Below are 18,193 nucleotides of genomic sequence, written 5' to 3'. Positions count from 1 at the left end.
GTAATGTGAATTGGAAGCTCAGTGTTTCTATATGAAACAGGCCTCGGACTCACAGTAGGGAATTTGTGATGTACTCCAAAGCTAATGTTGAACTATGACAAAATGTCTAGGTGACTCTAACTGCTGTAGTCAGATAAATTTTTAATATGGAACTTTGGTAAATTAAGTTGCATTGTAAAAGAGAGTAGATAAACTGTGCTAGTTACTTTAAAGAACAAGGACACAATTTCACTTGCATACTGTAAAAGAAGGACATAATTCATTTTTATTTAGATTAAGGCTCTAATATCAGTGTTCAATTTTGCTAGTCTGATTCAATTGCATACTTGGCTTGTCTCAGAGAGTTTCTGGATTGGGAATTGTATCTGTTTTTTCACTGTTGCACTATTTTATATGCCTGCTGCTCTTATATCAATAGAGTCCATTAATAAAGAGTCACTTCCAGTTTCTTGTTTTGTAACGGGATTTTCTGGGGCTTAGATTTGTCACCGTACAGGTACTACTATCAATTTTGCTCTCTTACAAAGTTTGTTTTCTCAATTATTTGTAAAATACTCCCATATACTTTTTTTATTTTGTGTGTGTAAAATTCTGGAAATATTACAGGTTTCTGAGTTGGTCAGTTATGTTGCTTTGTTTGTTAGTACTTTCACCGTTTGAAAACCATAAGAGAGTTAACACATTTAGTTTAAAAAAGCTCTGTGGTTCAGCCCATGGACCAGCCAACTTAGTATGAACAAACCTATATGTAAGAGGTTGTCATTAGATGCTCTTTCTCCCATTCATGGAAGTACTCAGAATAAATGCCAAAGCTCCCCAATACAGGGGAAATCCTAATTGAAGGTAAAGGGTGATTAAGTGCTTTCTTGAATCAGAGCAGTAGCATTGATCGTAAATAGTCCCACTGAATTCAGTGGAGTAACTCACAAGAATAACAACTAAAAAGAATAATAAGCATGCAGAACTGGTTGCTGAGTTTTTGAACTAGAGGCAGTTTACAACTTGAGGGAAATGACTCTGACGTGATGACAATCTTCCCAAGATTTTTTCCTGGGACCTACATAGCCCACTGTGTATTAGGCACAACATAGTACAGTTTTGGTGTATTTTAAAGCTAACGTGCCTTAAATAACTGTGTGGGTGACATAAAAGACATTTCCTCAGGTTTGAGAAGAGTGACTTCATGTTTTGTCTGATTTTTTTTTTTTTTTTTTTAACTATTTGGTCTTCACAAGCAGTTCTGGGTGAGATGCAAGACAAAATACCCTTGTTCTGACTTACCTTTGTGTCACATCTTAACTTATCTGAGCTCCTCAGTTCTGTGCTACTGTAGTGCTTGTGTTGCATGATCTCTAGTCTGCTTTTACGAAAAAGAGGTACCTATGTTTTCTTTCTAAAACCTTGTATTAGAACTGCTATCTGGTTGTTCTTGAACTGTTGATCCAAGTAGTCTTCAAATTTGATTATTACTTTTTTTCTTCTTAGTTGACATAGCTGTGTTCCCTTACTGAATTTTGTATGAAGTCTGAATGAAAACTTAGCATGTTTGTATTACTATTGAATGTTTTAGAAAGATGCAAACAAGTATGATTTTTTTTTTTTTTCCCAAGTGCTGGTTGCCACATACCAACTGTAGAGAAACAATTACATCTAGAGAGGAATCTGTCAAGTAATCCAAAGACCTTTTTTCCATCTTTTAACACAAAGGGGCAACAAATAGTGACAGAGTCAAACCTGTAGGCAGCAAAGCCTTCCATGAATAATTGCCAAATCTGCCCACACTGTGTTTTTTAGTATCATAGTCTTGTAAATATGCCAGTTCGAAACATCTTAAAAAAGAATAACTTGTGTATAAATAGGCAAATATAAAGATTTTTATCACAGATTACTCTGGTCTCTTGCACAATAAAACACATAATGGATCATGTTAATGTCATTACAAAATGGGCCTTAGAACAGTCTCAAATACAGCTATACACTGTATAAATTGCCATAATACACAAAATAAGTTTATAATAAAAAATTTTCATGTAATTCCCTGAAACTGCACAGTTTGAGGAGTTACTTTTTTCAGGTCTGCTACCTTTATCTAATACAGGTACATGGCAGTCTAGTCCTTTTATTGCTTTTATGAATATACATTTGTCCCCTTCAAAAGATACCTCATTCAGTAAACTGTGTGACTTTTTCCAGTGTCCTTCTTTCTAACTAGCTGTTAGAAGAAGTAATCTTTATGTTGCGGAAAGCGTAATTTCTTTTCCTCTTCCGTGAAACAAAGTTGTTACCAAAATAGAGAACAGAAAGCTGCTTATGGTTCCAGTTTTCCTCACCCAACATTTGAATAAATGATACAGTGAAGTGCAAGGCCACCTTCTTGTGAGAAGTTAGAGGTCATGCCTGATTGAAATACAAGTTTAGTATAACTGTGTGTAAACTCACTGCCCGCTTTTATGTGAGGAATGTCAAGGCAGCCGCCTTCTACTCTCATAAAGAAAAGTCTGCCAATATGTCTCAATAAAACTGGAAATCAAAATCAGCTCAAAGCCAAGGAGGTTATTAAATCAGAGTTTAAGGAAAACCTCAGAATAGTAAGCAGAATATGGCTCTAACGATAACAACACTGTGACTGATTTATACCGCAATCCATAAGGTCCTTGATTAGCAGGAAATGTCATTGTTAAGCCCCCCACTTCCCTTACATGGAAGGAATAGGTCAGGCCTGGGGAGTAGCATGTTTCTGAAAAGGCCAATAAATGTGTTAACACTTCAGTCGTCCTTTTGCTGCTCTGTGTGTGGGGTGGAGAGTGGAGAGAAATCTTCTGACAGGACAGACAATTGTTTCATTTATTTTTTGATTGTGAAATGTTTATGAAAAATCATGTATGCTTGTGGTGCTGTGGAAATATGTTTGTGTGAATGATGTGAGAGATGCATATGCAAGGTGTCTTAAGCAGATATGGTCTGAAAGCCATTCAGAGCATTTGTGCTTGTTGATACTATTGTCTGTTTGAATTACACTAATGCCTAGAGGCCCCAGATGGAATCCTGATCTTTCAGGTTGTGTACAGGCATGTGCTACACAGTATTTCAAAGGTCTTACGCACTTACCAATACATAAAATGGCTAGAGTGAAATGAAGAACGATCTGTAGCAGATCAGTAGCAGAACTGTGGGGTTTCATTTCCAGAGGACCATGCTATCTGTTTTTTCTAGTTTCAATACCAAAGTGAATTAATTAATTTTTGAAAAAGAGTTAGTAAAAGAGTGTGTGCAAGCAGATAGCAGAACTTTCTAAGAGAATAAGCATCTACCAATATTGCTCTGCTGTTATTGTTTTGATAGTTTGCGATACGCTCTATTCCTAGTAAACTTACAATTCTTTTTGCTAGTATATGAGTAATTTTTAAATCCTGTTGTCTGTCTGATTTATTTCTATGGGAAGACTATATCATCAGTAGAAACTTTATTTGGGGCAATATGAATTCTTGGTTGGATTTTCATAGGATAAATTGCAGGTGTTGTATTAAAAATCCATGGTAGATCAAAACATGTCATTCAGCCTTCCTAGCCTTGGTGTCCTACTTTATTCTCCAAAGCGCACTTAACATGCAATGACCTAGTCTGCCATCACTCCAGGGTAAGTACGTGCTCAGGACAGAAGACATTTCCATTTCTATTTTCAGATTGTTTTTTCAGAATGAATGAACGGATTCTAACTTTTCCCTTTTCTGATGCATCAATACTTTGCATCAGCTGAGGCATTTGATTGAACCTATGCTTTTTTAATCCTATCCAGCTGTATGTTTCCTCTTCCATAAAAGAGGGATGAGGTAGTGATCAATCATTATGACTTGATAAAGAATTTGCTATTAGTATTTTTTAATGTTCGTATCTTTAACTTATTTAGAGCAAGAAAATATATGCATTTTAAAGAGAAGTGGAAATTTCTATAAAAGTGTAGCCTAATGCTTTCCATATAGTCATAATGATGACTATTTTAAAGGTTTTACCATCTCTGTAGTTTGTTGCAGGACTTCAGAATTTATCGAGAGGATAATTATTACAGTAAGATGGTCCTTTTTGCTTGATCCACTGAAATCCCTTTAAATTTGACTGAGTCATAAGTTGTCACAAATTTTGTATAAATAGTTATCACTAGTTTTTAAAAAAAAGATAATTTACAGTCAATTGATACTTGATACTAAGAATATTCTTAAAGTGTAAATTCAATAATTATGCGTCAAACTGATTATTACTTGTAAAGTTTTCAGAACTGAACAGTTATAACTGTCGGAAGTTCTTATTTTGATTTTTACCCATAAGTAATTTCCTGTGAAAAGTATTTTACAAGCACGTAAGCTGAGTAAGGGTCTGAACTCCCACTGGAAGGTGTCTACGGGTAATTCAGTGTCACATATAAATCCTGCTGAGCACCTACCTGTGTCTTCATATAGCTAATAAACTCTTGATTGTCAGTGACGGGAACTCCCAGCTGTAGCAATTATCTTGACAAGTTAATATGGACATTCCAAATGTGGCAGAAAAAAAATTCATAGCAGTGCATGCCTGGTAGGTGACCTTTGAACGTGATTTGAGTGCATCCCACTCTGAACACTTAAAATACCTGCCTTCATTAGTATTTGCTGGATTCCCTTCCAGCTTCTATTACCAGAGGCAGAATCCTGACTACCTTTTATAGTTTCGAGGTTTAACCACATTAGTTGCATATATATGAATATAAACTGTAGAAAATGGATGGGAAGGAATTACAGAAAGTTTTCATTGATTTTTTTACTTGAGTGTGAATTTATAGGATCGTGCTCCTTCAATATGAAATCCTCTACAGTAATTTTAAGCTGTGCAGTATGAGAGACAGTCTTGCTGTAGCTGCTACTGTAAAACCTAATTTGCTGCATAAGATATGAGAGCTATAGTGAAATATGAGCCTGGAGAGCAACTCTTTTGATCTTGAGTAGTCAAAAGGTTGGCATGTATAATGCTATGAAAATAAATGATGTCAAAACTGTAGGATATAATTTATGGTTTGGGGACTACTTTAGTCATACAAGCAGAAGCTTCTACTATTGAAAAGCAAATAGTTCAACAAAAGATAATGAATGGAAATTACAAACTTTCATAAAAACCTAAATATATTGAATCATGCAATACATCAGTTTAGACATAACCAGTTGACTAATTTACTGATTATATATTATTAAAATGACCATTTATAAAAGATATGATTGGAAATGTAGCCTTCATTTTTTATTTCTTTAAATAACTACTAGGCTTTAACTGTCAACCAGTTTGGCAAAGACTTGGTCACATAAATTGTCTTTACTCAGTTTCAGTGACAAAAGCCTGGGTCTTGTAATCTCTTAAAAATGAGGGTTTTTTTCAGCTGTCCCAGTACAGTCTGAAGGAGTAGCCAAGTGTTTCATGGTGCTTCTAGGAGAGTGATTGCAAAACAAGATCATATTTGTTGACTAAAATCTTTACTATACCATGCAGATTCTTATGTGTGACTCTGATGGCTAAGACTCCATTCTGCATTGCCTAAACAGGTTTTGGACTAGGCTTTTTTGGACTAAGTCAGTTAACTAAATTTGATGTACAATCTTCCCTTATAAAGTCTTTATCTCTGGAAGCAGTCTTTTAATTGTTTGTTTAGATTTTTTTTTTTTTTTTTTTTTTGAGCCTTTATCTTTTTTTCAGGGTCTCCTTTTTAGGTTTTCTTAGGCTTCTCTTTTGTCACTCAAATGCTGCTCAGTCCCTTTGGTCAGGACTCCAAAGCGGTTTGTGGACCATAGTGTGATATAAGTCAGGCTTTTTGTTTAGACTGGGATTTCCTTGCATTTTGGAAAGTGTGCTATTAAAGGAGAAGGATTCTTATTCAGATCTACACAATTTCTGACAAGGCTGTTTAGATTAATATAGACCAGTGAGTCTGAAATTGAAATAAATTTTCCTCCAAGGTTCTAAAGACTGCCCCCCCCCCCCCCCCCCCCCCGATTCCCCCAACCCTAGAATCTGAATCTGTTTGGACGGGACTCCTACTGAGGCTTCTGAAGATAATTAGATTAAATTAAATAATGACAACTGTGAACAATCATGTATACCCTTTCTGTGCATGTATACGTGCATGTATATATATACACACACACACATTTTTATGAATATATGGCTCCAGAATATGTTTCAGCAGTGTACATCAGATGCAACAGAAAAGAATTTAAGTTAGTCTCACTGCAGGGTTAGTGTTTACTTGGAAATGCACTATGTTTATTGTTTCTGTTTCTTAGTTTACTTCTATGTCTTCTTGCTAAATGCAAGATTTCACTGCCTACACAAGAATCTTAACATGTTTTGATGAAGTCTTTAAAGAGGCTGTATTAATCACACTTTTCTCAGTCCTTTTGTTGTGAAATTCAAGAGTATTATACTGTCAGAACTGTAGATGTGCCATATTGATCTTGATGATTAAATCAGCCAAAGGAAACTTGATTTCTAAGGGAAAACTTGATATTCTCAAAGCCCAAATGTCTCCTAAATATTTATAGTCTACAGAAGTTGAACAAATACCTTTGTTTTCTGATTATTACAATGAATGGTGACACTTAGTTCAGATTCCCATCATATTAATGTGATGTAGTAATATATAAATTCATGTGTATGTGTTTTCAATCATGTGAACACACAGAGGTAACTTTTTTTTTCTATCTTGGCAAGGCAAGAAGATAAATAGGTGAAAATGTATATGTATTTGAGTGATAAAGATGGTTTAATGATTCTTGGGGAAAAATTTCCTGTGGTACATACAGTAGTGGCTTGATTGAACAGGACAGAATTGTGCAGTTCAATTAATGTGCAAATATGTGTTCACTGAACTTTCATTTCATTTATCACATGGACATGGAAATAGGGTCATTTTTTATCTCTGTTATGTATATGACATCTTAGTTTGCTTCTTACATGTTGCTATGGGAAAAATAGCAATGTGGGACACCACTGGCAAAAAGAGTTGGAGATAAATTCCTGAGCTGTCACAAACATCTTTAAGTAGATCTTTGTTTGAAGATAAACCTCTTTTTGCTGCAAGGATTAACATTAAGAAGGCTTTTGCATGCTCTTTCCATTAAAATTGTATGCATCTCTTGGCTGTATGCTGTGAAAAATCATTGGCAACAATTGTCATGTTTATGAAGCACATAGTTAGCAAAGAAAGTGTAATCACAGAAAAAAACTCAAAACGAAATTTTAGTTGAAAATACATTAGTATTCAACACTGGTTATTTAAAGTAAGAAACCACCTAATTCAAACCAAGTTTTTTCTGATGTTTATAAAGGTTTTCTTCCATCCTCAGACCAAGTGAAATTTGTTTGTGGACTGTTCTGTATCTTTTGACTAATTATTCTAAATCAGGTTATCGAGGGTACAGTTGGTTATTCAGTTTATACACTGAAAAGCTCTACTGGAAATTCTGTTACTGGAAAGTATAGCGAATAAAATTTTTTTCTTCTACTTCTATAATTAAAAAAATTTCTCTTGATATTGAACAAAAAATCATAACAGCAGGGGAAAAAAGATGAAATTTCATAGGTACAATGTAAAATAATGTTAAAAAAATTTTCCTTTCCTAGGTACCTATAAGAATATAGAAGTGTGGTTAAAATTTTCATTGTTCTAATTCATTGATAGTGTAAAGTAAAGACCTTTTGGCTGACACAGGCAGCTGTATAAATTAAAGACTAGCTGAATTCCATGTGGAATTGTAATCGTTCCAGGCAAAGCTTATAACCTTTAAACAAACCACAGGCCAGTTCTCTGCCATGTAAATTGGCAGGGCTTCGTAAACTTTAATGGAGCTGTGCCTTAATGGAGCTGTGCCAGGTTTTAAGACCAGTGAATGTGATCCTAATTTAGGTAGAAGGTGGCAGAAGCTTAGGAATATAAAGAAGAGTCTAAATTGTTAATTATCAGTTCCCACACCTCATTGTTAAAGAGGAAAAAGTTCCATTGGCTTGGGGACTACAGTGGCTGGTCAAAAAAGAGATTTTTTCATCAGGTATTTAGTTCAACAACTTAATGCTTTAATTAATACGTTAGAATGGATCACTGCAATGTAGCCCTCTGTTTTTGGTCTTTTCCCCAGTCAGCTAGTTTTCTACCATAAAGCAGCAAGAAGGAGCCTTCAGTCTGAAGCGCACAGCTACCACCTAATAATGTATTGGGCTGGCACCTGTTAAAGTATTAAATGTGATCAGTTTTCTTACTTACTGTCTGTGAGCTGAGGTTAACGGGATAGCAATGCCTTCTAGGTGCATGCACATATACAAACACTAATTTTATCAGTGTATTTTTTTTTTTTTGTATGGGTAGAAGGTGCAGGTCTACTGATATTTGAAGTAAGGCAGTACTCGATGATATGCAAAGAAATAAGCCTTTCCCATGAGTAAAGGAGTAAGTCATATTTTACAGAGGCATTACACTATTAGCACTGAAATAACTGCATAAGATGTTATTAAAAACTCATTACATGAAAATGCAGAAAAGACCGTGTTTTTCATTAATTAAGACTTGTGCTGCTACTTAACACTGTGCATGAAATGGGCAAAATAGATGCTCTGGCAAAAGTTTATCTAAGTAGTTTGGAGAAAGCAAACAAACCCCCCACACTAAAGTGCAAAAGTAATGTAGTTTTTCATCACTACAACACATTACTTGCGGAAGTTGTAGAGTATTATGGTTTTACATTTAGGGGAAAAAAGGGGTTAGTAAAAAATAGGTTTTACATAAGTTAATTCACAAGTAAATCAATTAAAAGACAAAACCAGCATTTTGGTTTGGGACTTCTTTTTTTCATTAGGAGGCTTTGGACAGGTGCTGTTGACCATTGCCATGGTACATCTTAAACAAAAAACTTTATTTACTATCAATACTTGCTGCAAAGGTGAATAGCCAGACTCCTGAGGTGTTGTTGGGGGAAAGTGTGTCTTTGGTTTGTTGCTGTTGTTTGTGTGGTGGTGTTTTTTTCTTTTTTTTTTTTTTTTCTTTTTAAAGAAGTATTAAAGTTGTTTGCTTTCCCATTTGTGTTATGCTAGCCACTACCCATGTTTCCTATCCTCCTGTAAAACCATAGGGTTTGAGGCTGTTTAAAATTGAAGTGACTGTTTGGAGAAATGCTTATGTTGCTGTAATAGAGAGAAGAAAAAAAAAGTGTTTTCTAGCTGCTGCTTTTCATAAGGTGAGGAGGCACTGGGGAAATGGGTAGAAGTACCTGTACTGCTGTACCTGCGGTGCATCTGCTTCAGGGAGAACAGGAGAGAGAGAAACTCCTGCCCAGTCTTACAAAGGTGAAGAAAAGAGATTAATAGGCTTGGGAGAGAGACTCATGTGGAGGAAGGTTGGGGAAGCTGAGCACGTAGTAGGTTAAATACACCCCTTTCTCCTCCTCAGTAATGACAACTTTGAAGAAGGGTCAGTGAGGCATAGCCAAAATTTCTTCTTCTACTGCTTCAATTTGGAGTTTTCTCAGATAGCATAATTAAAATATTTCTGTTGTGGGTGAAGCAACTGTGTGCTTTGGGATGCAGAGTTAAGATCTGCATCTTTCTCCTTACAAAAGGGCCAATAACAGGGTATGTATTAGCTTGTTGAGGCATATTTTTTTCCCCAGAAGTTCTACATTTCTTTACCATTGAAACAGGAGTCCAATTTCTGGTCTAATAAAGAGTTTCAAATTACCTGTAGTCTGAAAGTGGTTTATTCACATTATGATGAATTATTTGCAGAACTACAAAAGTGTTTTCCTAACCAAAGGAAGCTGTCTGATTGGGAGTTTATGATTATGAGACTAGGCTAAAATCCTCAGAATGATCTTTACAGGGTTTCCATAACAGAACAGACTAACTCACAGCAGTTGGTTTGAAAATTATGCTTCCTGCTGTATCTCATTTTCTTCTTCCTTAGTGCCCTTTATCCCTAAAGGACATGGTGAATGTTGTAGTGTATGGGATTTGAAGAAATTCAGAGTAGATTCCAAATCATCTAGAGAAGCTCAGAGAGTTCAATCTTTTAAACTCGATTACTTTTTTCTGCAGACTTTATGTTCTTAGACTTCAAACATAACAAGAGAATTTCTTTCCTGATCTGGATTCTGTGAATGTTTATGCTGTAACTTCTTTGGGGAGGCAGAGTAGCTCCCAGTTGAACAGCTCTTCACATACAGAATGATTTTTGAAAGCAGCATAGTATTTGAGTTCTAGATGATTTATTCTAACAAATAACAGAAGGGCATCTACAGATAAACATAGATGATTACATGTTAGTAGAGCCACTGATTGTCAAGAGACCCGAAGAATGTTCAAAGGGGGGAAATATCTGTGATTTTTAATGAGTTATGATGCATCACTACAAAACTTACATTACAAAACAGCTTTCTAAATCAACATCAAGAATGTACTTAATTTATAAAGTCATTGGTCTAAGAACTGTATTGTGTTCATAAGCTTAGTTTGTCTTGAACTGACTTAACCCAAGAAGCCAACTTAATACTGTTTGTAAGTTAGTTTTGAAGTCTACTTTTCAGAAGAAAATCATAGTAGCAGATTAAGCACATTAAAATAATATTAACAAGAAGGCAAACTAAATGTACAGACTAATATAAACCTATCTGTTAAATTTTTAATAAATACTTTATTCGTTGTTATGTGGATGATATATTCAATTATGAGTCTATACTGCTTGGTACAGTATTTTAGATGTTATAGAAAAGTCAAGAAGATTTAGAATGGCAATAACAAGTATTTCTGAATGTGGCTGTATCTGGCAGAAAGTTAGGATTATGGCTCTTTACTCAATAATTTAAATACCAAATTAAAAGAGTCATATAGAGTAGTCAAATGTGTCTTTTATAATAATTAGAAGTACATTAAGGTAGAGAGAATATGAAAGTTTAGCAGTCATATGAGCCACTAATTGAGCTGTTTCTCCCACAGGTGATTTGGCACTTATTTCCTTATCACCCATAGGTAGTCTTGCTAAGATGCTCAGCTATAAATAGTAGGTGGCTTCACATTAGCTTCTAGATTGCAAAACTGCATCTGAAATATCTCTGCTCTTTTAGTCTCTATACTGTTCATATAGAGACTGGCAATTTTATGGGATTTTTTTTCCTGACCATACAATCCTTCACTAGAAAACATTAAGCTGTCAAAACAAAAACTGTAGAAAAGACTAGTAAATTGTTGGTATATTTTCCATTAAAAAAAAAAAAAAGTTGTAGAATTGTCCAAAAAGAAAAGAATACTGTGACCCAGTGCAAAATTCTCTTCAGTTCTGAGATACTTTCTATTTGTTTTTGTTTGACTGGGGGCTGAAGAATGGAGGATATTTTGTTACAGAAGTTACAAAGAAAAATTCCAGTCTTAACAGGAGAGAACATATAGTCATTGGCTTAATGCCTGTTAAGCTCGTATGGAAATGCCATCAAGTATGTTATCAGAGGGCACTCTGTTAGACTTTTCTGCTTCTGGATAAGATGGTCTAATTTTCCTTTTGTACTTGCAAAGGATCACTTTGTGTTTTTTCCAATTGTAACAGTTATGGTTTTTTTAAAAAAAAGAGACTTATAGAATACTAATTTTAATTTAAGAGGCAGATTAATTTTCAAAGTAGGTGTGATTGTTCTCATGTAGACATGTATTTGAACTTTTTTAAAGGTTTCTCAAGGTGGAAATTACCATTCCACGAATTACACTATAAAACTAATATTACAAAATATTTTAAGCAATTAATCTGTATAAGTGTCCACATGCAGTTAATGGCAACATTTTCATAACAGGATTCACAATATTTCACCCATATGTGCTCAATGTTCTACTTCTACCCTCCTAACCGACACCCATGTACCAGAGTGGCATTGGAGTTGCATGCTCTTGAGCAGGACTGATGATGTGGAAAATTCAGGTATTTGGTTTACGTCATCCAACTCTTTAAAAACAAAACAGTAATGAAAAAAATATCCTTTTTTCCTTTTATAAAATGAAAGGTAAAGACATATGATTGCATTTTGATTAAAAGTAATTACAAGTAACCTTAATTAGCTCCTGTTCCCATGAGTTTAGAAGAATGCTCTATTTAAAATAAACTAATATGAAAAATTAATATTCCATGAATATTTCCATAATGAACGAAAATGTTTTTTCCTTCATACTTTCCTAGTGTTTAAATGTAAAGAACTCTGAAACAATAAATCAAATTGAAAATGCCCAAAAGAACAACAAAGAAGCCACTAGGAACCTTACTGTCATCATTCCCATAACTGATTTTAAACATTGGATTTTCATGGATAGGTAACCATTTACTTTCTACATGAGTTGCTGTGATAAGAATTTATTACAGGACCTCAGGGAAATGTTGTTACAGCTATTAAAAAAAAGTTACCATTAATTTTGTGGAATTAGAACATCGATTTAATTTGGCCTCCTTTAATTGATGTTAGGTAGCTTGGGAACTGATGTCCTCACTTTGTAAATGCACTTAATCACTTCTTGCTACAAACCCATGAATGTAATTTTTCCAATCAGAACTGACAGTTGTAGGGTTAAAGCTCAAAGCTAATAGATACACACAGACTAGATACTGTGCTACCTGGTGTCCTTCTTCAAAAATATTTATATCGCAAAGCAAGTCTGAATAATTTTAATTAGATAATCTCACTAAGTGTTCTTCTTCTAAATATATTTTATTTGCCCGTGTTACCACCCTTATTCAACCTGGTCCTGTTTTTCTTCATGGGAAAAAATATTCTTCTGCTTGTATAGTTGTCAGCTAACATACTGTAGAACATAGTTAACTATATGGTCAGAGTGCCTGGAATTAAATGGCACTTTGGTTGTCATTTCTGAAGACTTTAACAGCATGTGGACAAAGACTCTCTCAGGTTAAAAGTCATGCAGCTCACAAAAGCAGATGTCAACATGCTCGCTTTAATGATGGCACTTTAAATGAATGATATGGAAATAATTACTTTAAAAATCAGTCTGCTTATTCTCATTCGTGGTATTTCTTCAACATTTCACACTTCGTTTGGAGAATAAAAATAGATTTGCGAATAGGGTGTTTTAATGACTTATTCCTGATGAATAATCGTTGCATCAATCATAGTTTTCCCTGAAGATCATAGCCCAAATAAGAATGAGATGTTGTTTGGGAGAATAAATAAGAACTCCATAAGTCCTTTTATTAGAGAACACCACTTCTCATTGAAGTTATTTCCCTCTCATTATTTTTTTTTATGATCTCCTAGGTACCTAATAGAACAGTGGGATAAAAGAGCAAAAAAGCCTTTTGTCTTGGAAAAACAAGTGTTTAACTGTTTTTTAACTGATTTAAAGTAATCCTGAAGTTTTTTGAGGGTTTGTTTTTCAAATTCTCAAGTATTCAAAAAAAAAAATCAAGATTATTTTATTCATCAGTGGAGGAATAGTAAGCTTTTCAGGCTATTAGTAGGTTACCCAATCCTTTTTTCTATGCTACTAGTGAAGAAAGCTCTGATTATCCATACTGGAGCCTGCATACCAGCACGGCATGCCAGTGGTCCTCCTCTACCTCAGCTCTACCGCAGAATGAGAATCACAAGTGTAAGGCTTTTCTAGTCAACTCTCTGTGGGATTTGCTCGTGCTGTAGAAGAAAAAGGTGATCTCTCAAGTAACGGTGACTTTCTGTGTGCTCTTTTTAGTATACTTCCTAGACTCAGTAGGTTGGGATACAGTATTTTCAGTAGCTGGTCCATGACTCTGAAAGACATTTCCTTGAACTGTCAATGAGAAGGGATTGTGCTACACTCTCATCAAAATGCCAAGCTCAAGTCTTCACTCAGTGTTCACAGAAAATGAAAACATTCTGAGTGAGGCAATCAAAGAATTGAAGACAGAAGCAAATCTTTTTTTGGTGGCTGCTTTTTTTTTGTTGTTGTTTAAGGTGGGCAGATAAGAGTAAATTCATGAAAAGAAAAACCATGTTTAACAATTCAATATTGTATGAATAATTAACAAAGCGGACCTTGAAGCTGAGGCCTTCCAAAGACTTAACAGCAGAAACTGACCACAGCAAAATCATCTGTTCCGTGCGCTTCCTCTTTTTCATTTAGTCTTTAGAAACTTTATTTGCATCTATGGGCAAAATTAGTTTGGGTTTTCAGTTCAGTGACTTGAAGCCTACTCTGTAAACACATAGCAAAGGGAGACTTTTAACTGTACATTTTCTTTTAGAACTGTTTGTTTTATTGCTCAAAACATAGTTTTTCATAAACATATTGTAAAATATATATTATCCTGCCTTAAAAAAATGAAGCAAGTTGTTTCAAAACTATAAATGAGGTAAGTACATTCCTAGGCACTTTTTAATTATGAATGCAAAAAACTAAATATATCAAAGTGATGTAAAAAATGTTTTGACTTACCATGCTATTAGGATGTGTTTCATCTTGACACCATTCAGATTTTGATTAAAATTTTTGAACATATTGACCACTGTCAAATTTATCACTCCTCTTTTCCCAATTTGCTTTTCGCACATAACTTCAAATGTTATCACTTGTCTAGGACTGCAGATAAGCTCTTCTGATGAGTGAAGGAGTGAAGCAGATGATGTTTTGAATGTGTAGATGTTTCGCTCTCAAAGAGAGGGATTAGGGAGTGACTTTTAATCCGAATCCTGTTGATCCAGACCAGGCAGTGTGGTGTTGATAACTGTTGCACTGAGAGCAGATGTTCAACTTTCTCGGAAATATTCCAACACTGCAAGTCTTAGAAACTGAGAAGTGTAATGGGGGATAATTCCTCTACACTAGGAAACATACTGTGCTATGCACATGGTTAAAAGCACCATACATTTATGATCCCTCATTTAATGGAACTTCTAGTGGACAGATTTTCCCTTACATACGTCACATCATCCCAAGCTCGTACCTAGGTTGTCAGCATCCTTCCTTCACATGGGACAGAATCTGCTTTTAAGCAGTTAACTAACTAGGGTAGCAGATTTCCAAACAAAATTCAAACAATTAGGTTAATTTTGGTCTGTTTTGCACGACACATATTTAAAGGAATACTCTGAGGGATCGATCGTCTGACATGATCAGATCTGAGAATGACCTATTTCTTGTATATCACAATGTAAGTGCCAAATATTTATTCTTTAAGCCCCCGTGCATTCATGCACGTGTATTTTGTGTAATTAACTACTTTTGGCCTTTATGTTAGGAAGAAGTTGTAACAACTTCACTGTGCCAGTGAAGGAATACTGTTAATTTTAATATAGATGTGTTATTTCTTTCAAGGACAATGAGTTTTCAATTCTGTAAAATTAAGATCATTGTTCTGTCATTCTCACCTGAAGGTAACTGCTTTTCACCGTGTTCATAGGGAACTTATTCTATTGTGTATTGCTTAGATCTCTCAAAAATCAGTTATAAGTACATTCTTATATCGATCTGATTTAATACAGAAGTGTACAGAAATACTACTGGGATATCATAGCTATAAAATCTGTCCTGGGGCTTTTATTTAATTGGATTTGTAAAATACACATTTCTCTGGTCTGACATTTCTATTTTTATACTAAATATTTTTGAGTCTTGCACCGACCATTTCACTGATGAAATTGAGGACAGCTTGGGATCCTATTGTTGACATTTCTATTTAACCTATGACTTTTAGAAGGAAATTCATTAGTGAATATTCAGTTTCCAGTAGTTCATTTTACTTTGCAGTGAGGATGCAGTGAGGCCACCTCTCCTAGATCCACAGCCAACTGTTTATTGCATTTTTGTAATGAGCTGCAACACCTTTGGGGGAACTTATCCCAAGGGACAGCTTTAGGCACCAGTGAAGCAGGTAGTAGCCTAGGGTTATAAACTGCTGAGGGTAGCAAAATCCCAGTTTTAGGCAAGACAGAATTTCACTGCATCTCCCAGCAGCAGCTGGGGCTCCCAGCCTCAGTTTCCCTCATTCTGCAGGGACAGTAAAGCGACTCTCCAACCACAGCCTCATTGAGAGGCTTGGAGGACTGCCATGGGCCTTTGCACATCTATCCCTGCTTTCTGCATTTCCTCAGCTCTGTCCTTCTTTAGAGGGTAGGAGGATGCAGAGGTAATATAGCCTTACTGATATGGTGCAGGACCTGCTGGCAGATGCTGGTAACAGTCTGCACTTCCCTTGTTGCTTGTCTTTTACAATCTCGGTTGTGCAGATGCGTGTGTTTCACATGGGCGGTTATGGAGAAAGATACAGGGAACAGGATCATAGTATTTTCCAGAGGCAGACAGCTTATTCTAACTGTCCTGGGGAAAAAAAAAAAAAAATGTTTGATGAAGTGAGTCTGCCAAAGCAGTAAAATAGAATTTGTCTATATTGCAAATAAATTCTGAAATGCTTTTTGGTTGATACCACAAAAATTGGTGATTATATTCATGTTTTTCATGCTACGTGTTCTAAGGGAAGAGTAGGCAAACGTGAGTTACTGGTGGTGGTGGTTGTATTCTCTAAGCAGTGAATGGGTTTGCAGCTATCTCCTGTTCTTGCCTAGAAAGTGTAAGAATTCTTAAGCATGCTGTTGCCTAATTAACATTGCAGCCCATTTGGCAGGAGCACAGGGGAAGCAGAAAGAGCAAGAGCCACTGGAGTTTTTCTCCATAACCCTGGGTCATATTCTGGTACCAGAACTCTCTTGTGCCAGCCTGTTCCCAGCAGGCAGTCACCCACAGTGCTGCTGCTCCCCAGCCTTGAATGGGAGTGAAATCCAGCCAGGCTCTGGTCTCGGGTGGGGAATATCATGTCGGTAACTGCTTTCCTTTAAATGACACCCTTAACTGTCTGTGTGCTATTGGGCTCTTCAGACCAAAATGCAGGACTTGGACCAGGCCCTAACATAACCTGCAAAACTAGCTACTTTTTTAGCTCTGAGAATTCTAGAGCTTGAGACTTAAATTCCCAATTCTTAGATCCTGGCTATCCCTGTGGAGTGCCTGAAGAGTGAATTTCCTGGGGTTCCTTCCCTTAACTCTCTGAAACAGCGGGGAAGACAGCTGGGTTCTCTGCTTTAATTAGACTAAGCAAGCAGCTCATAAAAGATTGGAAAAGAGAGCAGAAATCATCCAACCTCCTAGTGGAAATGCTGCATGAATAATGTTGGAAGGGAATCGATAGCTTTGAAAAGTTAAATCAGCCAAACAGTTGTCAGTCGTTTTTTCCCATCTTTGCAAATTTGCCTGGTAACAGTTGGGTGAGTTGGTGATTCAGAACATGGTTCCATTTATTTGGTTGCAAAGTGATGAGAGTCGTAAATATTTCACAGGAATCTGTGGCAAGTGTCCTCTACTGTGACTCATAAAGATTTGGATTATTATTATGAAAACATTTGTAAAGATATTGTCTTCCTTTTCATCGGGAAGTGTTCACTTGAGAATCCATGCTAGAACTGTGTTGTTCATTGCTTATCTGTTTTTCTCCAGGGTTTAAAGCATTAGTCACCATAACAGGGCACTAAACCACTGCCTGGTGGTATGAGTGACAGCATGTAAAATGAATGCCAATATTCTAACCATGTATGGACTAAAAACATAAGCATCAGGCAGCTACTGGGAGAAATAGTAATTTCTATTGGATTCACAAAAAAACAGATAAATTAAAAATTAAGCTAATCAAGTTCTTTTAAATTGTGTATTTCATTCACCAGGTAATACAATTTCTGGGCCACTGGTGGGGGGATAGACTTATATAGAAATAAATGAGGGAATAAATGAACAAAATATTAACCTCAATGTTTGGTTCAGCAAGCAAATAAAAAAAAATAATATTTGCAATCTTCTGGGAAAGTTCTGGAATGAAGTTATAATTGTATAATATGAGTACCATACTGTAGCATAACAGGTTCAAACTAAAGAACCTAGCATGCTTTTCTACATGGTATTGAAAGTGTAACTCTCTTTTTCTGGGGAGGGGTGGGGTGGGGGAGGTAGTTCAATGAATTTGCCCTGCTGTTGGTTAGGGCTGTAGAGTCTAGATACATCAGACTTTGACACTTAAGCCACTAAGTGGTTGTTCAGGCCTTGAAAAGGAGCAGTGTTTTCATTATGGGTATTCACGTTATTGTGCAGTGATGGTGTCTATAAATTGCATAAAGTGAAA

The 18,193-nt window shown here is 35.8% G+C and overlaps 1 protein-coding gene across 13 annotated transcripts in view; it reads left to right on the top strand.

Moving 5' to 3' along the window:
• Window positions 1-18,193, top strand: part of RBFOX1 (RNA binding fox-1 homolog 1) — a 1,320,820-nt gene that overhangs the window by 306,352 nt on the left and 996,275 nt on the right. The gene's annotated exons all lie outside the window — the stretch shown is intronic.

This window comes from Tyto alba, unplaced genomic scaffold, assembly GCF_018691265.1.
Source record: "Tyto alba isolate M040663 unplaced genomic scaffold, T.alba_DEE_v4.0 Super-Scaffold_28, whole genome shotgun sequence".
NCBI classification, from domain to species: Eukaryota; Metazoa; Chordata; class Aves; order Strigiformes; family Tytonidae; genus Tyto; species Tyto alba.
This window is presented reverse-complemented; position numbering and strand designations above follow the sequence as displayed.